Genomic DNA, 25054 nt, shown 5'->3' on the forward strand with positions numbered 1-25054 from the left:
ATTGTTATAATTTTATGGTGTAAATCAACCTTGCTCTCACCATAGAAATGGAGCTACTTTGAATTACATCAGCTGATTACCTAACTAATATCTCAAAAGAAAGAAAGATAGTGTATAACATATCAGGATTCATCTCACCTGAAAATAATATAAGAAGCTGTGTTAGTACCCTTGGATTTATTAAATTAGGATCCTCTCCATTAGTATTAACCTGGTTTATGTCACTATCACCATCTTTAATTCAAGGAACCCTGACAAGCTGTAAAAATACAGAGACACATCCTGAAAGTGGGCAGACTGAAGGGTGACTAAAGAAGAGGTCAGACGCACTGCTGTTTGCTTAGGAACAGATATCCTCCTGTAACTGCTATGGAGAGGAAATGATGACCGTGCAAGGTCAAAACCAGCTCAGTTTGTACCAGGCAGCTGGGAGATCATAGGTTAAACATGTGCTATCTTGTGCTATGCTGCATGCTAGAACAACACAGAGCATCATGGGACTGATGAATAGCTGTGATTAGTCAAACTGGTCCTGCTTCAGTACAGATTACGTCTGGTCTGTCTGAGTTTACTCAGTGTTTGAGATAAGGAAAGATTATGAACCTTTCAACAAACCCTGGAGAAACCAGACACCTGGACTACAAACACATGACATTAGCAGTAGTGGTCAATAATTTAGGTGCTTATCTTGCTCCCATGAAATTCAATGGATATTTTAACATTGATTTCCATGGGATCAGGTTTGGACAATTGGTTTCTAAGTACATTTTTAATCAGTGTGTATAAAAAATACTGAACTAAATTGTGTTTGCGATATTCTATGCCCCTCCCCCATATGCACTCACCCTATTAGCCTCAACTACACAGCCCCCTCACTTTCCCATGTGCTAGAAATCCCTTCAATCAGCAGCACCACACCCAGCCACTCAGAACATAGCTCAAAGGATTGTGGGATATGTTGTGTCACAGGATGACTTGTTTGAGTCTCACAGACGGAAACAAGCATTGAGAAATACTGTGGTTTGTTTTTAAGTAACTCCTCCCCTTTTCCCTCCCCCCACAACAACTGTGACAATGGGACAGTCCTTTGGATTTTCCATTAATGAGGGTTAAAAAGATGTTAGAATGAGCATTGAATCTAGTTATCTGATCAGTTGCACAGTTGCCGCAGATTATAACAAGAAATTAACTCTTTGATTTTCTGGTAGGGAAAAAGTCAGCACTTCATTCTAAACACTGTGTTATAGTAAACACCTACCCAAATTTCATATCCATTAGTTATTGACATTGATTTAGGTTGTGACTTGAGCTATTGAGTGAAAAATTTGTTTTGCCAATGAGATGATTACTTCACACTCAGTTTCCTTTCCTGAAAAGACAGCAACAATCACAGAAACTTAGAGCAAACTGAAAGTTCATGAATGTTTGTGATGCTTGAACTAGTGCCAGGCAAAGTTTTGGAGTGTGAAGTTCTGTGAACCTATTGTTTTGGATTTGCAAAACTGGTTAGAGTTTTCAGACTTTTTTGTCTTTTAATTAAGCTTTTTATTATTTTTTTTTAAATGTGATTTGGTGTTGAAGAACAAAAATGAACTTTATTTTATTTACACAAACAATATTTTACACAGCTCTGGAAGTTGTAAAGGGACCTTAAAATGGGAATACATTTGTTTTTCAATACTGAATCACATTTAAAAAAATAAAGTTTAAACACAAGAAAAAAGGTTGTTGTGTTTTTTTGGGGGGTATGTGTGTATTTTTTAGATAATGGGAAGAGTGTGGTATATATTAAAGAAATGAGAACTACACCCAACGTGTTTAGATGGGTTTGTGCATTAATATGTTTCCACACATTTTGAAACTTAACATGTACAAGTAGTAAATTCTTTCACCTATGCATGCAGGTGATAATATATACACAATGTGTTGTACATGTGTGCATAAACACAATTGTGCATGCAGAAGTGTAAGCAGCTTTTTGGAGAAAAAAAACAAGCAAAGCAAACAAACAAACAAAAATCCATAAGATCATTGTGGAAAAAAACAATTTTTTTTGTATGTTTTCACAGGCAGTCATCCTTTATGTGCAATTTTACTAAACATTGAGGAGCTATACACTGTTTATAATGATCCCATCCCACTGAAATTTTTTTGAAAGTTTGTTGGAAAAATTTCCACAATTAGGAATAATTTTCTGTAGAAAAAATCAAATAAAGAAAATGAATAGTAAATGGAAAATCAGTGTGTGCTAATACTGTAATTGTTTTAGGATGAACATTCCATAGATGACATTCCACCATTTAGTGGTGGAAGTTCAAACTGCAAGAAGAGAGGCATAGCTTGTTTCAGATTTAACTTTCTTTTTGTTTTAATACTGCTGGCAAAACATGAAATAAGAAGTCAGACTAAACAAAAATTAGGAATTTTAAATGGAAAAAATATTTTACTGGACAGGTAAATCTCATTTGTCATAGCTTCAAAGGAGAGAGGATTATTTCAAATTTGTTAAATCACTAGCAACCAATGTCATATTTGTTTTATTTTATTTGTGAAGGCAAGCTGAAGCAAGCATTTTTCCTAGTAGTGCTCTCTGTAAACAAATTCCCATGTCTTTTCCACCAGAGATATTAAGATCTGAAGAATCAACTTGAAATGCCTGATGAAGAAATGGTATATTTCTAATTCTCTCTTTCATCTCCCCTTCCCTCTTTTAATTGCCCTGGCACTGAAGCAGTGTCTAGTCTGAATTCTGTGTGGAGATGCAGAGTGAAATTCCTTCAAAAACTAAGAAATAGAACTGCTCAGAGAAATTTCAGTGGAGTGTTGGAGTTTGTGGTTCTATTAAAATGCTTTGCAAAGTCAGGTTGATTTCACCAGTATTTTTGTTTCAGACGAAAACCATCCCATTTTGACATCTTCAGAACAAACATTCAGATTTTTCATTTTGAAACAACTTTTCATTTTGAATGTTTTTAACTTTTTTAATATATATATATGAATGCTTAGAATTAATGTAGTGAAACTCATCTTAAGCATCCACTCAAAAGATCAACAAAATCAGTTGGTTAAGGGAGGTGGAGCAAATTTTTTTCTCGGTAGTTCAGATTCTAATTAACGGTAAAGATCACGTACATTACATTCCTTTGAGGCCCATTTACACTGCCAGAGTGTCACAAAGGGGCCTTCGTATAAATATGACTCTGGCCAAGTTTGAGGATGCTTTGGGATGGACGCTTAAGACAAGAGTCTTGCCTAATAAAGTCATTCTCATGTTCAGATCTCACAGTATGAATTTTTTTAATGGAAATTAGTTAGTGAATTTTAATTACTGAACAAATTTGAACATGTAAAGCCCTATTGGCTTGCTTTTCAAAGGTTCTGTGCACCTACAGTTCCCATTGTCTTCAAGTGCTATATACAGTTGTCAGTGCTAAGTGCTCATTAATTATTATTATTATCATCATCATCAGATTATTGCATTAGTCAGTCACATTGGTTTTTTCTATATACACTTTCTTCCTTCCAGGAATAAGCATACATTTCATGGACTCCTGTATCTCACTGTTTTGACTGAGGAATATTACTGTATATTCCTTACAACACACTGAAGCATTTGCAAAGTTTCCCATCTATCTAATTTCCATCATATGAATAAAACTCTCAGGATTAGGGCTCGAAATACATGTACTTCTTCTAGGCCAGTTGAATAATGAAAACACTCTTAATTATTTCCAGCCTCTATAGTGGTGTACAGTGTAATTAACTATGATGTGCATTTCACAGCCAATTAGAGACTATTGTAGCACCAAACTAATTGGACACAATAGCACCTCTGAAGGGCAATAAAACAAGTTTATCACCTCTTGTGGTTGGCACAAGTGTATCGCGAGTACAGCGTGTAGAATAAGATCAGGAAAGTTGTGAAGATGTTCTTGACAAGATTAATTCTTCACTATTCCAGTCACTTCAGGATCAAATATGTCTTTGTCATATTCCATTCATTGTTTCTAAATCATATCTGCCTACAAGCTTATTTTATAGGCCTCATCTCTGTCTACCCCAATTTCCCTCCATTAATTAAGTACCAGCCTCAACTGTGTACCTGACTGCATTGTCACCATTGTGGTGGTGTCCATGCTCAAGATTTTATAACAAGTCTCATGATAATAGGTGATTTCCTTAAAGCTCCCCTGCCTGGATTCATGTGACTATGTGAGAATTTCAACTTTCATTTTAGATAAAGGGTATGTCTTCACTACCAACATTAAAGCACTGCCATGGCTGTGCTTTAACGTGGCTGTGTAGTCGCGGCACCAGTGATGGGAGAGAGACCAGCACTATAAAAAAACCCATCTCCACGAGGGGAGTAGCTACCAGCGCTGGGAGTGTGGCTGGTGCACTGTCTCCACTGGTGCTTTACAGCGCTGAACCTTGCAGCACTCAGGGTGGTGTTTTTAACACCCCTGAGTGAGAAAGTTGCAGCGCTGTAAATTGGCTGTGTAGACAAGGCCAAAGTATATTTCTGGCCCTCATGGTTGCAGAGAAAAGCATGAAAGTGGGACCCCAGTGTATTTTTAAAAGCTCTATGGCTGGAAATCAAATCAAAAGAATACAATACATATATTATTCTTTTCATTTGACTTCCATTTATTGACACCCCTAAAGTGTGTGTGTTTGTGCATAATTATAATATACATTTCATACTTTTAAACCAACCCATGATTTTGCAAGGAGGGGAACTGACTCATGATTTTTGAACATTTGAGGTTGGTAATATTGCCATTATTAGTACCACAGTTTCCTCCTCTGAAGATTCTACCATCTGGAGAAACCTCCCTGGACTTCTCCCCATTATTAACCCTCCAGCTTTTATTCAAATCTTAAGTGAAAAACAAATCTTTCCTACCTTGTTTCTACCATTAAATTACTCCTTCCCTTTTTTAGTGAGACAAGGTGGGTGAGGCAATATCTTTTACTAGACCAACTTCTGCTGGTTAAAGTCTATGGGCTTGTCTACATATACAGTGTTCTGTGGCGTTTTAGTGAAGATGCTACCATAGGTGCTGAAACTCTGAGTGCTCCAGGGCTGGAGCATCCATGGAAAAAACTCACCGGCAATCTCCCGATCAGCTGCTCCCTCCCGCCCATTGGTAGCCCCACCAATCAGCTCCTCCCCGTCCCTCCCAGCACTTCCCACCCACCATTGATCAGCTGTTTGGCAGCAGGCAGGAGGCGCTGGGCCAGGGAGAGGGAGTAGCGAGGGCTGAGCACACTCAGGGGAGGGGTCAGGAAGGGGCGTGAGGTCTTGGGGAGAGGGGTGGAGTGAGGGTGGGGTCTCGGGCATGCCTATGGGCGTTATTACTCCAGTGGGAGAGCTTCTCCAACCAGCATAGTTGATCCATCTGCCCAAGAGCCGGTAGCTATGTTGACAGGAGAAGCTCCCCCATTGACACAGCGCTGTCTATGCGGGGGGTTAAGTCGGTATAACTACGTCCCTCAGGGGTGTGAAAAATCCACACCCCTGAGTGACATAGTTATATCGATCTAAGTTTGCATTGTAGACCTGGCCTCAGTCTACACTCAGAATACTACAGAACTGTAGCACTTTGGTGTAGGTAGTGCCTACACTGACCGGAGGGGTTCTCTTATCCGTGTAAGTAATCCACCTCCCCAAGAGGCAGCAGCTAGGTCAAAAGAAGAATTTTTCACGCCTCTGAGAGATGTAGCTATACTAATGTAGATTTCTAGTGTAAATCAGGCTAAAGAGACAAGCTTTCGAGCTACACAGAGCTCCTCTTCAAGACTGTTAATCAGATTGTCCCAGCTAACTTACAAAGTGGAACAGATTGTTAAGCATAAGGAGTTAACCCATATTGCAAGAGACCATTCAAGAAGAAATGTACAATTAACACCTCTCTAGTCATAGGATAGAGGGTTAGTGAGTTACATATTGTTGTAATGAGACATAAAATCAGCATTGCTATTAAGTCCATGATTTTTAGTGTCTAGCAATGTTATGAATTTAAGCTTTCATCACTATCGAACAGTACAAACAATTATTAGCCAGGCACTAAAGATGACATACCCAGTCAGCTGGAATCTCTGCCACTTTATCTGAGGCATGTGGTTTGTTGGCAGCAATTCTATGACATGAAGTAAGTGAAAGGGGATCTTCTTACTGAATGAGCACCCTTTGACGGGGAGGCTATGTCCAGATTTTGGGACAGGTGCACATTGAAGGAGAAACAAAATGGTTTCACATGATACAGTTTCAGTCTGCTAGGTAATAAAATCTATGGACAGCAAGAGAAAGTTTGTACTAGGGCTGGTCAAATTTTTTCCATTGAAAATTAGTTTTGATGGGAAACTGAGTTTTTAATAAAATGCTTTTTTCCCCTTTCCACTGCAAATTTCATTTTTGTATTGAAAGATTTCAGCCAAAAACAAACAAAAAAATATTTTGACCAAAAATGTGAGCTGTAATGTATCCTAATACTTGTAGTTTGCTCCTCGTGTCCTTACTCTTCTCTAAGAACCAGGATCTCGAGCTGGACTACATCTCCCATAATGCACCATGAACAGGGACAGGTTGTTGCATACTTCCCTCACCAAATGGAGAGACTAGGATGTATTATGGGAGATGTAGGCCAGTTGGAGCTCTTAGCTCATAGAAGAGAATGGGCATGCAAGGAACAAACTTCACCTCCCATGAGGCACACATATCATTTTTGGACAAAATATTTCCGTTTTCAAAATATCTGTGGAAAATGTAGAGAAAAATGCAAATTTCCATGAGGGGTGGGGGTAAAACTGGACCAGCTCTATTGGTTACAAGACAATGTGGGCCTCCAAAATGAACTTCAAACACTAAACCAAAAGAGAAATATTATAGGTGTAGTTAAGGTATAATGGTGATGTGTGGGGATCCAATATACCAGAACAGCTTGCTGGCACTATAAAGATTCATTGTAGCTTATATAATACATCTCACCCTTTTTAAAAAAAAATACCATTGTAGCTGTGTCTGTGATTGGAGATATGTGATGTACTACAATGCTATTGCTTGCTTTGGTCTTGTAAGAGTGCAAGACAATTAGATGTGCAAAGCATATTGAAACTAAAATGCTGAAAAAGTTCTTCTTTTAGACCTTAACAGTGATAATGTCCTGTTAATTTTAAGGGAAAACGTGAGATACGTTCTCAAAACCACCTCTATAACTTCGAGGGGTGATCTCATACAATATCACCTGTAGCAGTGAAGTCACTGGGAGATTAGAATCCTGTGGCACCTTATAGACTAACAGACGTTTTGCAGCATGAGCTTTCGTGGGTGAATACCCACTTCTTCACGAAAGCTCATGCTGCAAAACGTCTGTTAGTCTATAAGGTGCCACAGGATTCTTTGCTGCTTTTACAGAACCAGACTAACACGGCTACCCCTCTGATACTGGGAGATTAAATTACCAGTGGCTTTATCTGGATTAGGATTTTTTGGACCTTTATTTCTAAATGAGTGCAGGTCTATTGGTGGTAGTAGCAATGAAACTGGTAGTGTAGAGACAACTCAGATGTGTCTTGACTACAGTAAAGCCGTACCCAGTGGGAATTAATTGTTCAAAAAAATAGGGTAGAAAAAAAAAACATTATGAGTGCAATTGTTCAGTATAAATGAAGAAAGGTTGGAAACATCACACAACACTTTCCCCCTATAGCCCAGTAGTTCATCTGCACTTGTGTAGATTAAATATGAAATGTTATGACATTTTGGGACTTGTTCTTTAAAATGGCTCATTGCTCACAAAAGAAGAGCCTGTTAATTCTTTTAAACTTTGATACAGAGCTGTTTAAATAAACTAAGCTTTACGGAGATGACCTGCAGGGAAACATTTGCACTTGAGCTTTCTTCCTCAAAGGGAGAAGTCTGAATTTTGCTTTTAATGTCATATGGACGGGCACGGGCTGTATTTCTTCAGCAAAGAAAAGATATAGAGGCCTTGAAACATAACTATAGGAAAAGACAGACAGGACTGAGATTTCTCAATTGCCTCCTGTGACTCCTGAAATCATAGGACATTGACTGTGTAGTTAGCAAATTGGATGCTGAATTTAATGCTAATGATTGAGTCCCACTTAGTGCTCTAGAAAAAGGTGACAGTTTCAGGATCTCTGCTTTGTGCCCCAGGAGAAAATTACTTTCTGACCCTTGATTTGGAAATTAGGGCAAATCAACACCTAAAATGCTGCTGTAGGACTTTAATGAAGACTGTCAATGTCGTATATGTAGTTAATATACCTCCCCGAGAGAGGGTAGTGATGTTGGCAGGAGAAGCTCTCCCGTTGACATAGCACTGTCTACATGGGGATTAGGTCAGTATAGCTATGTTGCTCAAGGGGTGTGAATTTTTCACACCTCTGTGCAATGTGGTTATACCAATATAAATTTGTAATGTAGACCAGATCTTAGTTTTGTCCTGCGCAGGAGAGCAAGAATTGCCACTCATAGGTAAATAATAATCCTTCTGCTCCTATTGAATTTGTGGATGTTCAGCACTTCTGAATATCAAGACACTAGAATCAGGAGTGCCTGATTCTGCTCTTCTTGACACTGGTTTAAATGAGGAGAAACTCCCTTGAAGTCAATGGAGTTACCCAGTGTAAAATTGGTGTAAGTCAGAAAAGGATGGTTTCTTGTTAGTACAGTGAAAGTGGAGGACACATAAAACCACAGCACCCAACAGTTATTCTTGATCATATACTCAAAAGGTTGTATATGTCCCATGCAGTCACTGCATTACAAAGGCCAGATTTTCCCGTGTGCTGGAGCTGCATTTGGCACACCTGTGGATGGGGGACATAAATGGGAGAAGTAGCTGGAATATTTTTCATGAAATATATTTTTGTCAAAATAAGTTGCCAAAGATGAAATATTTTGTAGAGAGTTATCAATTCTGACACAGTTTTCACTGAGAAAGTTTCTGCAATCCAGAGCTCTCCGAGGTTCAGGGCACTTCTGATTTGAGACTGTGTGTGAGAGCGAGAGAAATTGAAAATCCTGACCTTTCTGATTTGAAAACAGAAGTTTTGATACAATTCAATTTAGTGAAAGGTTCGGTTCCATTCTGCAGCAGAACCAAAATCATTTTTGAAATTTCACGTCTTTGTAAAATGGAATTTTTGTTCTCCAATTAGCTTTAATAAAAGGTTTGTTGCCATTTATTGCCTTTTCACTCCCATTACCCACTAAACTTGGGAGTAGCTGCAGGCTGATTCAGCCCCTGGAGTAAGTTAGAGCAGCCTCACAGCTGTTCTAACTTGTATCAATAATGTCCCCAAGGGACTGTGCCACTGGTCCAGACTTACTGAAGTGCAACACAGTCTGGCCTGACTCTAAGCATGCCTAGTATACCAGGACAAGCAACAAATGGCATAGAGATGGCTACTCTAGCTTTACACCACTCAAGCATTCCTCTATACAAGAGAAATCTTCAGCTGGCTGTGTATGATAGCTATCTATCCCATCGGCACTTCCTGAGCAATGGGAAGGAGACAGAGTGGGACTGAGGATCTGGACCCCATTATCAAACATACAGGATAAATTAACAACTCCATTCCAAAAACTGCTGTGCCTGTAACTAATACCAAAGTTAAAAGAAAATTGAAATCAGCTACAGGCATATACCATGCTTGTGCATGTTCAGCTAGAGAATGGAATGAATCATCCTTTGTACTTGTCTGTAGTAGAGTGAATGGGAAGACAAAACAGAAAGGAGATTAACCAGAAATATTTACTTGATACTCTTGTTTGAAGTAAAACAGTTTATAAAAGTACAAGGTAGGCTTCTGAGACAAGCAGTTAATGATAATCCTTTAGGCCAAAACTGAAAGATCATAGGCAGATGTTCTTACTAATCACCTCATAGAAATGAGGAATGTAGTATATGAGATCTCTATATGATGCAATATTTTTTTTAAAACACTGACATTTCTATGTTTTGCTTTATTATTATTTTACAAAGATTAACATAATTTGGAAGCAAAAAAATATGGCACATTTTCTGATAAAATGGATTGAAAATTTCCTTCTGGTTGGAATAGGATTGTGGGAAACAGTTGCATGATTAAGAGGATACAGGGGCTTTCAATTCTAGGCTGCCAGCTCAAATTCTAGGCTGCCAGCTCAAATTCAGCCTAACATTCCTTATCTGATGGCTGCATAGCAATCTATGTGTAGCGAGTTAGAGTCCTTGGTCCAGACCCTACACAAATTGTCTCCACACAAAATCAAATATCCATTTGGCACAAGTAGAGACTTTTATTGGTAATTCCACCAATAAGGCCAAGGCTTCCATGAACTATTTTCTCACCCATAATCATGGACACTCTAGGTCAGGGTAGAAACATATAATCAATGGGTAATGTGGACAACAAACCTTAATAAAGATATGCAACCATTGTATTATATAGTAAACTTGCATTATTAATCCATAAACAATAAAGAAGTATCTTATTGCTAAATTTGTCTTTCCTTTTGTACCATACACCTGTAAATATGTTGGCCTAAAATCTTAGCAAGTTTACGCCACATAGAATTGGAAGGCACCTCAGAAGGTCATCTAGTCCAACCCCTCCCCAACTAATCTCCAAATGGCCCCCCTCAAGGATTGAACTCACACAACCCTAGGTTTAGTAGGCCAATGCTCAAACCACTGAACTATCCCTCCCCATGAATGGCGTAGCTAACCAGAGGAGGATACCATAGTGTAGGTCAACACTGTGAGGCACTGAGCCTGACTAGCATATGACAACCTCTCTGCCTGTGGCTGGAGTAAGAGTTGTGGCCAGGGGAAAAAGTAGTGTTGCTGAGCATCCCTATACCTTGATAATTGCCAGCTGGCACCATGGCCCATAATGGCATTTAACGTCTGGTACAAACTACAGCAGCTTTCAGGTTGCCCTAACTTACCGTATATACTCGTTCATAAGCCAAATTTTTTTAGTAAAAAAAGGGAAGCACCAGAGAAGGGGGTCGGCTTATGAACGGGTATAGAGAGGGAGAGGTGGGACACAGCCCCTCCCCCCAACAGAGGGAGAAAGGAGAGGCAGCACAGCCAGCATAGCCAGAAGGGAAGAGGCAGGGCCAGAGTCTCTCCACTTCTGGCCACGCTGCTTTCCCCTGAGCCTCCAAAGCAGCTGCAGCTCCTGGGCTGGCAGGCTGCAGCCATGCCACTCGGCCCCTCCCCCCAGAGCAGGTTGTGGCCGTGCTGCCCAGCCTACTGGAGCATGCTGCAGCTGTGCCTCCTGCCCTGCCCGTTGGAACATGCTGCAGCTGAGCCGCCCAGTCTGGCCTGCCTGAGCAGGATGTGGCCGCACTGCCCAGTCTGCCGGAGCAGCTCCAGCCAGACTAGAGACATCCTCCCCTGGCCCTCCACAGATAAGGTGGAAAGGGATGGGATGGAGAGAGTGTGGGGGTCCTGAGATAGGGGTGGGGTCATGTGGGGGGTAGTCACAGGGTTTACTCCCCTGACGCCCAGCTTCTCCCCCGCAAAAAATTTCCCCACCAATTGCTGTCCCGGCCTGTCAGGGTAAGCAGCTGGTGTGCCGGGACACTTTGTTAACTTAGGTTAACCTCCATGCCTGTGGATGCTCGAGGTAAACAAACCATCTCAGCCCACCAGCAGCTTATCCTGATGGCCTGGGAGCCAAAGTTTGCTGACCACTGAATTATAGGGTCGGTTTATGAACGGGTTATAAACATTTTTCCATTTTTACTTATCCCTCTTGTGGGGGGTCATCTTATAAATGAACCGGCTTATGATGGAGTATATACGGTACTCTATGGAACACACCTGGCACCTGGATGGCTGAGGATTGGACAAATCAAAAGCAGCTTTAAGCCCCTTTTCTTTCCTGGCTCCCCACCCTGCCCCCCGGAGTTACATTGTGCGCTGCTCTGAGACAATCATTCTGACTAGAACCATGCTTAATTGTTCTTGCACTCGAATGAAAGCAAAAGGACGCATCTCAGAAAATAATATTAATTAAGCCCATGTTTGCTTTTGTAATACAAAAGAGTTACTTAAGTAGATGAAGGATGGTAATGAACTTAGATTTCATCTGAAGCCTTCCTGGATAGATATATAATTATATATAATTTGAGTATAAAAGTAAGAAGCAAATCTAAGTTAAGCAATCTCTAGAAATTTTGCAGTTCTGGTATATTCTTCTCTGAGCTTCAGGAACTGTTTATTTGAATAATGACATGATTTGATGAGTTAACAAGGTGCATACAAAGCAATTGTCTGGAAGTATCTGTCACATACTGTAGTTACCTAAGTCATGTTCCTAAAGAGAGGCTTTTCAAATACTTGCATGTATTGATTAATGATAGAACTAGATGGGCCATCAGCCATTACACCTGCTTAATGACAAACACACTCCTGCTCTCCACAGAAACACAAGTCTCTAAACTAAAATTAATTTTGAAAGCTACAAGCTTGGAGGCTTTCCTGTCTTTTGCATCATAGTCAGTATGAAATTATATCCGAAATCTATACCTCATACCTCAATTTATCATAATAAAGTGTGAAATTGTATGTTGTTCATTATGAATTACTTATCCCAGATCAAGAATCCAGGGAAATTATTCTAAGGATTTTGAATTCTATATTCTGGGTATTTTAATAAGAATGCTTATTACAACCAAAGGGAAGTAATGGTTTTGACGCTGGTTGATCAGATCATGCCAGAGGGTATTCAGGCCAATTCACTTGTGTATTAGTATAGATCAAAGTGATTGTTGAAAGTAGAAGAGTATCTTTGGTGTTTAGATTTCATAAAACTAATGGGACATTGCTTGTATTGTTTTCACTTATCTGTATCCTGTTATAATGCCGTAGCACACATTTACATTGTGTATACCCCTGTAATTAAATAACCCATCAAAGAAGTCTTGTGGGATGCTAATGAAGGACTTTAACAGAAAAGTGCTAATTTCAAAGCAAATGGCCATCATGTGTGATGACCAGAGGACAAAGATTCCTTACTCACCATAATCAGAGGAAAAGTCTACGTGAAAAGAGACACTGTCAGCTTGTTTTCTGTCAGAAGAAGATATAAATATGGACTCAAGGAAAGATCCTTCATCTCTGGACAGTTTGGACTCTTACGGGCAAGTGTACCAGATGCAAAGCGGAGATCCCAAGACACAATCTGGGTACCCTGAAAAGACTTTTGGGAAATTGGCAGTTCATTACATCACAACCACCATTTGGAATTACAAACCATGACTCACTTGTTAATATATTTTAACAGCTTTAACCTCTCAATAACTCTAATTTCCTTTTCTTAGCTAATAAACCTTTATTTAGTTTACTATAGAATTTGCTGCCAGCATTGTATTTGGTGTGAGATCTGTAATACCAACTGATCTGGTGTAAGTGACTGGTCTCTTGGTACTGAAGAGCAATCTGGTGTGGTCTGATTTTTGGTTTAAGTGACCTTTTATCACTAAGTCCAGTTTGTCTGGGTGGCAAGATAGACTGGAAAGTCTAAGGCGACTGACTGTGCCTCCATGGTAAGATTGTTATAGTGATCCAGGAATTCATATTTGACACTGGCTTGATGAAATCTAATGATAGAACATGGCATCAGCTTTTGTGTCTGCCCGGTTTTCTGACAGTCTGCCCTGAGGTAGGTACTCACACACAGTTGTGAGCCATGGCAGACAGCATGACATTGGTAAGCACTGGTAAGAGGAAAACTTAGAAAGAGATACAAGATCTTCCAGAGGAAAAAGTCATGCTTATCCAAGAACATTACAATTAACTATTATAGCAAAGAACTTCTAAAGAAAGCCACCTTGTCTAGCTAACAAGAGATGCCCAGATCCACATAGGTAATTAGATATTCCTCTGCTTACTGCTGCAATGCTAAGCCCCTAGGTGCCCTGTTGCCCTGATTTAGGCACCCAGGATCCCCATACAATGCATGGGGAGAGTTATATGTCCAAGGAAGAGATTCTCAGAAGAGCAGGGAGCTGACCATGCCATCCAGGAGTGAAATGCAGAGGTTGGGTTGGAGCCTAAATATTTAGGCCCTTCATTCCCATTGATCTGGGCCTCTAGGTTCCTGACTAACAGACCAAGTGGTGGGCACCTCTCTCTACTCAGGATCTTCATCCATGAACTGTGTCCTGGAGTTAAGCACCTAAGCCAGGCCAGCTGCATAGGTAGCCTGTACCCTAGTAACTGAACTCCTCACCTTCAAAGAAGCTGGTAGTTAGACCATTCAGGTGGGATATAAGAGCTGCAGATTCAAAACCTGGCTCTGCCTGAGTTTGAGCAGTAACTTGAACCCACAGCCTATTGAGTGCCCTAACCAGTGGGTATTCTGGGGTGAGTCTCTCCTGTTGGAGTTGTTCCACTATATATAAACACTCATTGTAGTAGCAATTTGAACCTAGGTCTCCTCAAATGCCCTATTACTGGGGTATAGTGTCAGTGTCATCCTTGTGTTCCAAGGATTTAGCCAAATGACTAAATATCTTTGTGGGGAGAAAATATGGGAAACTAAAAGGCTTTTCAGTCTAGAACAGAAAGGCATAATAAGAACTGTAGGCTGGATTTTAAAGACATACAATTTCATAGTGAAGTAAGGCACATTTTTTTAACAGTGAGGGTGATAAACCATTGGAACATCTAATTGTTCTCTTAATCATGGATTTGATTATTCCACAGAACTGATGGAACTATATTTTGAGAATATACCAATGACTTAGAGTCAGGTTCAGATTACTTTCATGTATTGATAACGTCAGACATAATTATTAGAAAATAAATCTGTTTTTTCAACCTTTGCCTTACTTTCAATGTTTTTTTATTGATCTGTCTGTTTATTTAGAGTAGAATAAAATCTATAAATTAGTAAATAGTGGGGTAATTCCCTGAGCTTTATGACTCTTAATAATTTGACCTACCAGATTTTTGTTGTCTTTATATATTATTAGCATACTTTTTCCTCCCCACTGCGGTGTACGGGAAGCTTACCGTGCTGCTTACACTCTCTTTATCTCACTGGTCTTTGGATATATAGACGATATAGTTAGAGCTAAGCAAATCATTTACTTTTCAGGTCAGCCAGCAAACTGAAAACAAAACATTGAGTTCTCAATTTGTCATCAAAAGCTGGTCATCATCAGAAAACTACAAGGGTAGGTTTCCTTTATAATCTTTAGCTCACTGGTTAAGACATTTTCCCAGAGAGGCCCATGTCTGAATCCCCAGTCTGGACCAGGGACTTAAACCCAGACCTTCCTTGTCCAGGGTATGCCTCCTAACACTAGGTTATTCCGGGGAGGGTTGCTCTCAGTTGTTCCTGTTGAAGTTGTTGTAGAAATATTTCAATGTTCATTAGAGTAGGGACTCAAGCTCAGGGCCTCCCCCTACCAATGGAGCTTCATATCCACCAGGCTATTCTGCCAGTAAGCTCTCCTGTTGAAGCTGTTCCACTTTGTACAAATACATAAATAGTCATTAGACAAGCAAGAGTAAAAGCCACTCTATAGTCCTATGATTCAGGCACCTAGCAGGTTGGAGCCAGGGATTCCAATCCCTCCTCTGAATCAGGCAGAGTTAACATTTGAATCCATATCTCCTACAAACTACATCTTAGGTGATGATAGAGTTAGTCTCACTCACTCTCTCTTTGGCCCAATGAATTTTGAAGTATTTATATAAAATGGAACATCAACAGGAAAGATTGAGATAAGAATATTCTATTGCCTTGTGGTCTGACTGCTTACCAAGGAGAGAGGGAATCTGAATTCAAGTCCCTGTTCCAATGTAGGGCTTAAAAAGTGCATCTCCTACATCCTAGGCAAGTGCCGGAACCACTGGCCTAAAGGTTATCAGGAACACACACAATTTTCTGAAACTAGCCTGTAAAACCTTTTCCAAAACCAAACTAATCAGGTCAAAATGGCAAATTGTTTTGGGTTCCCCAAAACTGCCTGGTTTTTTTTGAATAAACTATTTGTCTGAAAACTTTTGACCATCTCTATTTATACAGGTCCCAGTCCTGCAACCGGTCCCATGTGGGCATAGATGCTGGTTCATGTAGAACCAGTTGCAGGATCAGGGCCTTTGTGAGAGAAGCAGGTGAGATCCTGATGCCAATCTGGCTTCTTTACCCTGAGTAAAGGCTCTGGAGCAAAGTAAAAGGCCTCTCAGAAAACCATGTCCAGTGGGGAAGGATTACCCCATCATAAGCACTGTAGAGACAGACTCTAGCATAGGAAGTGTGTCCAGTGTGGGGATAGGGCTAGGAGGGTCATGGGAGAGACAGGGCTGTAGCAAGCAAGCAATGCTGTGGGGGATCTGGGCAGTGCAGCAACCCATAGAGCAGGCTGGGGAGGTTGCCATAACTAGGCCACTAGGGCTGTTTAAGTTACACTGGTGATCGTTCCAGCCCTTATAATAGCACAAGAGAGGAGGGCTTTAAAATACCTTAGAACCCCACTCCCCCTGGGCTGTGAATTCTGTTTTACATCATTTAGAAGCACAGCAAAGAATCTCATCCTGTGTGTCTTAATTTTACAAGTGATTCCTCTGAAAGCAAAATATGCTTCTTTAAAAAAAAATGTGTAGAATTTCTAGGAACCTGTTCTCCCCCACCTCCTAGCCCTCCTTCAGTTTCAGTTTCTTATGAAACTCCAAACCAGTCTGGCTTTTAATCCACTATCTTGGAGTGTGATGCTGTGTCAAGCCAAGAATCTGCAAACCCCAGAAGAAAATGCTACTCTTGGAAGTATCTTTGCAGCTTTTATCTTTGTTGTAGTCCCCTTTTCACCTCTCCCTATTTTAAACCACTTTTCCCACCCAATCTGCTCCTTTTCATGTTTTATTTTCCCAAGGCTTTCCCACCCCCTGTCCCTAACCTACACACACTTTTTCCAGATGTGTGGTAAACATTGTCATTTCAGAGCACATCCCTGAAAACAAAAACATTCCAGAGGCTAATTTGTCTCAGATCATTGGGGTCTTTGTGTGTGCAGACACCAGATGAGTCCAGAAGCTTGAGGAAGCCTCTATTCCAAGCTTTCCTTAAAGATCTGGTAACATGAGTTGAAAGCTTGCGTACACAGCATGGATGAGAAACCAGTTTGCTCAAATTCAGGACAGGACAGAAAAAGAGCTGTGGATGAGCTAAATGTTAATTGTTGTTTGTTAGTTTTGTTCTAGAATTTGTAGGAACCATTTGGTAACAATCTCTAGATGTTTATCCCTCTAAATGGGAGCAAGGGCCCTAAAGCTGCCTTAGTGACAGCTGTGCAAATTTGAACTCAGAATTGGGTCATGTGTTGTGGTTCCTTGATTGGATGACCTAATCTTTATAAAGAAGAGCATGGTTTAAAAAGTCATTGAATTCAGTAATGTTGCATGGGAGTAGATGGAATTTAGCACTGCTAGTATAAGGAAGCTTGTTGACTTTTCTTTATGAGTAGGGTAGATTGTGGGACAATCAGAACAATGAAGATAAATGTGTCTGATAGTTATTTGTACCAGATTCAGAGAGCAGCAGAGAATTGATTTTTAGAGGCATATGTATGTAAAGATCAGAAGGTTAAGAAGGCTACAAACTGCTGGGAATGAAATTAGGAAAAGAAGATAAGGCTGATCATGTGAATTATATCCATCAGAGAAATGAGAGCTTTACTTGGGAGTTACCTTGCATGTCATGAGTTTCTTAGTCATTAGATAGCCTGAAGAAGTTTCAGTCCCCATAACTAGCCTCGTTTGTATACTGAAAGTGCTGACTTTCACTATACACAGAGAAGGGGAAATTTAAACAAAACAACAACTCAGGCACAATTTTATTTAACTTTCAATTAGTCAGTTGATTTTCCTACCCCATTTACATGAATTGTCTGAAACAAACAAAATATGTCATTAGTTCTGATTATGTTTTCAAGCTATTTCTCTGAGTGAGAAGAGCCTTACAATGTTGTTCTTGGCTTTGTTAACCAATAATCATGAATTCCATGAAATATTCAATGGCACAAACCAAACATAACACAGAAGCAGTAGAAAACACATTCATATTCTTGAACGTGTCCAGGCAATGTGTGTGGCAGTAGTGGATCATGATGACAATCTGAAAATCAGGTCTGTTCCCATCTCTGTCATTGGTTAGGATGGCAGAGACTCAGGGCCAGTTAAATACTATCAAAAACTATTTGTAAATAGTTGAAACAAACTCTTTGAATATAATGTGGCCAGCTCTAGTAGAGATATGGATTGTGAAGGGAAAATACCATATCACATGCTTAGTACCCTTTAAAATGAGTTCCTCTACGTGCAGGTGAAAATAATCAGACTGACAGCAGAGTCCTTTACTTACATATGGGTCAAACACAGTCCACCATAGGCAGCAGCACAGACATCTTCATACTGCCTGAGCGAAAGGAGCTGCTCAAGGGGTGAAAGGATAATTCCTTCTCCCTGCCCATTTTCTCCCTTGCTTACTCTGCTGAGACAGCCAATGAGGACAGTTGTTCTGTGATCTGGATACCCGGAGTGAAATCCTGGCTCTATTCAAATTAATGGCAAAACTCCCATTGTATTTTGGATTTCACCCATCTCCTTTAGGGACTGAATTGACATCCAGGGGCTCATTTCATTTAGGTTGCCAGCTGTGCTGCTTCTGAGGCATACCCAGGGTTGTGAGGCACTTTGCTACCCCCTGCCCATATCATGAGGGAGCCTTGTCTGTGCCTGCCAAGGGGCAACTCCCCGACTCCACCAGCCCTGAGCAACATAAGCCCTCCGCTTTCAGCCTACACAGCTATAGGCACTCTACAACCCTGAGTGTCTCCCGGGAGTGTCCAGCCCCTGTTCCACTAGACACTCACAGAATTCAGAGTCACTGTTCCCAAAGGGTCAGTGCACCCCAGCTTACCACTTATACTGCAGATTACTGCTTCACTGAACACACAGCACTTTAGATAAGTTTGTAATGAAAACAGGTACAAGTTTATTTAAGAAAGTCTAGAGAGTCAAGTGATAGAAAGTAGAAGTAGTGGAAACAAATGGTGACATATACAATAAAAACCTAGCACACATTCCAGAACCTAGACTTACTTAATGAGTTATTGTTATGTCTTATAAGGCAAAGCTCACCCCACATTCTTCCAGCATATTATAGCCAGGCTACTGTGATCTTCCATTCTTGAGACAAGCCATGCTGTCAGCTTGTCTCAACCTGGATCTTTCCCACAGAGATCTCCCTGTTCCCTCAGGTATGCCTGTTTCCTTTCCCCCACCCCAAACATTCTAACTCATAAACGATGCCACCTGCTAGTTGTTTTTTTCCCTGTGTGCCTCTTTCTTGTCAACTTCACAGTCTCTTGATTAACATTCAGTTTAGACTGTAGGCAGGCCTCTTTGTGAAGTGCACAATACACAGTACACACATGACCAGCCAAAGAGAGCTAAATGTCTCTTCCCTCTGACTTGACAGGAGTATGTTTACTACCTTCTAGGGACTTGCCTTAACTCACGTACCTTAACAACATAATTTTGACATATAATTCCTTAAACATGATCTGGTCATACATTTGCAATGGTTATGATGACCAGTGGACTCTTGGCACAGACCTCACATACACACCCTTTGCAAACTTAATATGAATACATCTGAAGAAAGGAGATCCCTGTAAAACTTTTTGCACCCCCCTCTAACAACTGGAACCAAGAAGTTCCTGAGTCACACCAACTATCCATCCTGTGGTAATGATTTTCAGTCACTATGAAATTGGGTCAGAGATCTAGAGAAGAAAGGCATCATATCCCATTATCAGCCCCCTGAACCATCCAGCCTCCCTCTCTACCAAGATTTATCTAGCATGAACATTAGTTTTTGTAGTAATTGAATATGTTTTAATATATATTTAATACTCTGTTCTATTTTAATATATGCAGTACATTAGATCAGACAGAGAACACATGTACAACAGCCATATCTCTTTTCCCAAGGGTCTGCAATTACACTACATTCCACGGATTGCAGTGTGAACTTCTATGCCACACTACTAGTTTCAGGGAAAATGAATAGGTGGTTTACTGTTACAGTTGTGTATAGAGCATTTATATGCTGTTTACCACAAAACTGTATAAAGAGCTTAATCTCAGCCATATACACATGTCTGTTTTACTTATGCTAATCAGTTCATGACAGTCTTCATCTTATCAGTGTTACAGATGGCAGAATTTTATATCCAAAGTATTAGTTTATCTTGGCCTTTGTGCTCAAGCAGTATGCGCCTTGAGTTGAACTCAGATTAAACTTTTTTCCCTGCATTATTAAAGGCACACATTTAATTAATCAGGCAATTCCATGTTTTCAGGAGTTAATATCATGCACATAACTTCATGCAAGCTGTCAGAAAGATTAGTGTGGAAGTCCAGAGCTTCTAATAAGATGTCCTGGTACCAAATCTCCCCTTCACTCTGGTATTATATATGGTTCTGGAACAGCCTTCCAAGGGGAGCAGTAAGGGCACAAAGCCTAATTGAACTCAAGATTGATCCTGACAAATTTATAGAGGAGGTGATATAATGAGATTGCCTACAATGGCATGTGACCCACGCATGGCTACTAATAACAGTGGCTGGAGATGGGACACTAGATAGGGAGAGCTCTGAGTTACTACAGAGAATTCTTTCCTAGGTGTCTGGCTGGTGGTTCTTGCCAACATGCTCAGGATCTAACTGATGGCCATATTTGGGGTTGGGAAAGATTTTCTCCCCAGATCAGGGAGGCAGAGACCCTTGGGGTGTATGTTTGTGTGTGTGTGTGTGGGGGGGGGTTCATCTGCAGCATGAGCCATGTTTTACTTGCTGGTTTGAACTAGAGGAAATGGCAGATTCTCTGTAACTTGAGGGCTTCAGCTACTCAGTCAGAGGTTATGGGTCTATTACAGGAGTGGGTGGGTGAGGTTCTGCTTCCTGTAATGTGCAGGAGGTCAGACTAGATGATCACAATCATCCCTTTTGGACTTAAATTTTATGAATCTATAATTTAGATGTCCCATGAGGTCCCTTTCAGCTCTCATATCCATGAGTCTCTGAAATGCTCTGATGTGTTCATGCAGTGGCAATAAGACCTAGAATCAAAATAGAAGGTATGTGAAAATTAACCTGATTCTACATTGAATTAGCCTCTCCTTTAGTAGAAATGCAAAGACTCGATGGTTAGCTCTGGCTCAAGGAAACGTAGTAAGAACAAAAGAGTGGGAGCTAAGACACTAACCTGTAGCAACATCGTTTAACCTCTTTGTGACATAGTTTATCTGTCTCTAAAATGTGTTTAATAATGCTTACCTGCCTCATTGGGATGGTGTGATGTTTAATTAACTAGCCAGATTTGGGGGTTCTTTTGGGTTATTGCAGGATAGGATCTTAATTTCCATACCTTGAGAGGGGTTGTTCAGAGTCTTGGGTCATGGCTAGCACTTACAGAGTGGTTGGGATGACTGTCACCAGACTGTATGTATTTAATGCAGTCGGGGCTGAAGCAGTTTGACTGAAAGAGTGTGAGTGGCATTGCATTAGATAGATTAGGCTAAACTGATCAAATTTCTCTCTGGTCATCTTTAATAGCCATTTCATTTTCTCTCTGCTTGTGAGGGGAAGATTTACACGGTGTATTCAGGCAGATCAATGTGAATTAAAGGTAATCAGTCAGGGCAAACGGTAAAAAAGACCATGTATCATACTCTGCTCCCTAAGGACTACAGCTAAAGTTATGGCAGCATCTGGTTGCAGTGGTGTAAATTATTCACCATGTTATTGATTATTAAACAAAACTGGAGGGATAGTTTGATGGCAGTGGGAAGCATTTGGCAGGATTTAATCTGGCTTTTCTAAAAGGAGCTTCTTTGTTTTCTGTCTATTGTTTGAAACATTTTTCAATAGTTGCTTATTCATTAAAAATATCAGACTGACTCATTGATGGACTGCAACACTTACGGATGTTTTAATATTTAGTTTGTGATTTCCTGCCTACATAATTCAAATTGTATTCTCTCCTCAGACACTCAGGCTATTTTGAAGTCCTCTACTGGAGGTTGTGTTTTAATGTACAGTTCTTCATACTTCATACTTATCTCTCAACTAACAAGCTTTGTTTTATTTCACACAGTTTCAAATGCTCTCATGAAGGTTCACTCATCCTTCACGGGCAACATAAGAGGAACTACGTCATCTGCTTATTTAGTTTGTCTTTATTTTAGAAGAAAACTGATTTAACCTGAAGTGAAGGGATCAAATGTTGAGAGGGATGGACAGATCCAAGAATTGATGCTGGAGATTGATTGAGGGGGATGAATAATGATGGGAAAATAGAAGGAGGGGAGTTTAAGCAGCTAGATTTTCTCCAGATCTGATTTTTTCGTAGGATGGGCAGGTGCGAGATCATCCCACAGCCAAATCTGACTCCCTGATTCCATGGGCCATTCCCAATCCCAACTCATTGTAAAGAAGCTACCAGGCAGCTTTAAATTCTGCCATTGGTTTATTGTCCTTAAGGATTGCTAGGGTGGCGCTCCTCCCTCATCCTGACATTCCTTCTAAGCTAAGGAGAAGAGAGGGATGGAGATGCAAGTTCCAGCTGCACCAGAGTTGGGCCACCAAGGATTTACCTTCCGACAGGAGAATTCTCTGCTGGTCATTTACAAGTGGGTTATGGCCCTTTTGTGTCACCCGAATGATACAAAGGGGCAATAACTCAGCTCATAAATCTGTCCTTGTATATGTTGCCATAAAAATTATAATCTCATGATAGCAACAGTCAACTCGGCAACTAAAATAGTTGTCTATCGTCCCTGTGATCACTCTGTGTGTGTGGGTTTGCCCCACCCTATCTTTTCAGATAGTAAGCACTTTGGGAGGCAGGGACTGCATGAGCCTCTGTGTTTGGAAATTACCTACCGCATCCCAGCACATCACTGTCTATTCTATATCCTTGCAGGCTGTGATCTTATTCTATAGAATCAACTAAGCTGGGTTGGGCTTGGTTAGTAATTGAGTGGGAGATCTCCAGGGGAAAATAAAGTACTACAGGAAGTGGCGTGAGTGATTCAGCAGATAATGCTCTTCCTTCTGAGTCAGAAGTGAATCAATGTCCCAGCCTGGTGATGGGGAAAGCTATATTGTTATAACGCTATGGGCTTTCCAATGAGACATAAAATTGAACCCCTGGCTATGTCTGATAATTAAAGAACCCATGGAACTTGACCTAGGAGTAGGAAAGTCTTCCACAGTCTGCTACATTCTACCTATTTAAAATTCTCCTTTTGTTTTAATTCACTGTTATAATCTTCTTTATTTTCTTTCCCAAACTGCATTGTGTTACTTTGAACTGTTCTAAAGAGTACTGTGTTCCTCCCCACAGATGTGTGATTAAAACCAAATCTGCTCCCTTAACCTGTGATCATGTCAGGTTTCAAATCCCAAGCTAGGAAGAGCCAGGCCTGGTCAGTACTTGATTTTAGAGAGGACACAAAACAAAAGACAGTGCTAGAGAATATACTGTTGATAAGTCAGCACATAGCTCAGAATCTTTCAGAACCAATACTTCAGCAGGGCATTCAGAGTTTCTGTGTTAATAGAGGTGCCTGAGTTCTAAAACCAGGATCCTGATCACTGTGGTTATTAAAGATCCCCTGGCATTTAAAGGTATTTCTACACTGCAGCTGGGATTGAGCCTCACAGCCTGAGAAGAGAGACTTGCATGAGTGGGTCTCGAGGAATCACTAGTGGATCTTGAGCTGTTGAGCTAAAAATATCAGTATTTGGGTGTCGTGGCCCAGGCTGGAGCTCAGACTCTCAAGGACACCTCCCTCCCCCAAGGCATGACAGTCTGAGCTGCAATTTTTATTTTTAGCAGAATGCTCGATCCCTGCTAGCATGAGTCTGACTTCCCAGGCTGGAGCAATGAGGAGTCCTTGTGGTACCTTAGAGACTAACAAATGTATTTGGGCATAAGCTTTCGTGGGCTAGAACCCACTTTATCAGATGCATGGAGTGAAAAATACAGTAAGCAGAATGTATATATTATAGCACATGAAAAGATGGGAGTTGCCTTACCAAGTGGGGGGGTCAGTTCTAACGAGCCAATTCAGCTAAGTGGAAGTGGCCTATTCTCAACAGTTGACAAGAAGGGATGAATACCCAGGGAGGGAAAATTACTTTTGTAGTGCTGATGAGGCCAATGCAATCAAGGTGGCTCATTTCCAACAGCTGACAAGAAGGTGTGAGTATCAGCAAAGGGAAAATTATTTTTTGTAGTGACCCATCCACTCCCAGTCTTTATTCAGGACACCATCATTGGACCTAACCACATCAGCCACACCATCAGGGGCTTGTTCACCTGCACATCTATCAATGTGATGTATGCCGTCATGTGCCAGCAATGCCCCTCTGCCATGTACATTGGCCAAACCGGACAGTCTCTATGCAAAAGAATAAATGGACACAAATCAGACATCAAGAATTGTAACATTCAAAAACCAGTAGGAGAACACTTCAATCTCACTGGACACTCAATAACAGACTTAAAAGTGGCAATTCTTCAACAAAAAAACCTTGAAAAACAGACTTCAACGAGAAACTGCAGAACTGGAATTAATTTGCAAACTGGACACCATCAAATTAGGCCTGAATAAAGACTGGGAGTGGATGGGTCATTACAAAAAGTAATTATCCCTCTGTTGATACTCACACCTTCTTGTCAACTGTTGGAAATGGGCCACCCTGACTGCATTGGCCTCGTTAGCACTACAATTGTAATTTTACCTCCCTTGGTATTCACCTCTTCTTGTCAACTGTTGAGAAGAGGCCACTTCCACCTTAATTGAATTGGCTCATTAGCACTGATCCCCACTTGGTAAGGCAACTCCCATCTTTTCATGTGCTATAATATATATCTTCTGCTTACTGTATTTTTCACTCCATGCATCTGATGAAGTGGGTTTTAGCCCATGAATGCTTATGCCCAA

Source organism: Mauremys mutica, chromosome 4 (genome assembly GCF_020497125.1).
Source record: "Mauremys mutica isolate MM-2020 ecotype Southern chromosome 4, ASM2049712v1, whole genome shotgun sequence".
Classification (NCBI taxonomy): Eukaryota; Metazoa; Chordata; order Testudines; family Geoemydidae; genus Mauremys; species Mauremys mutica.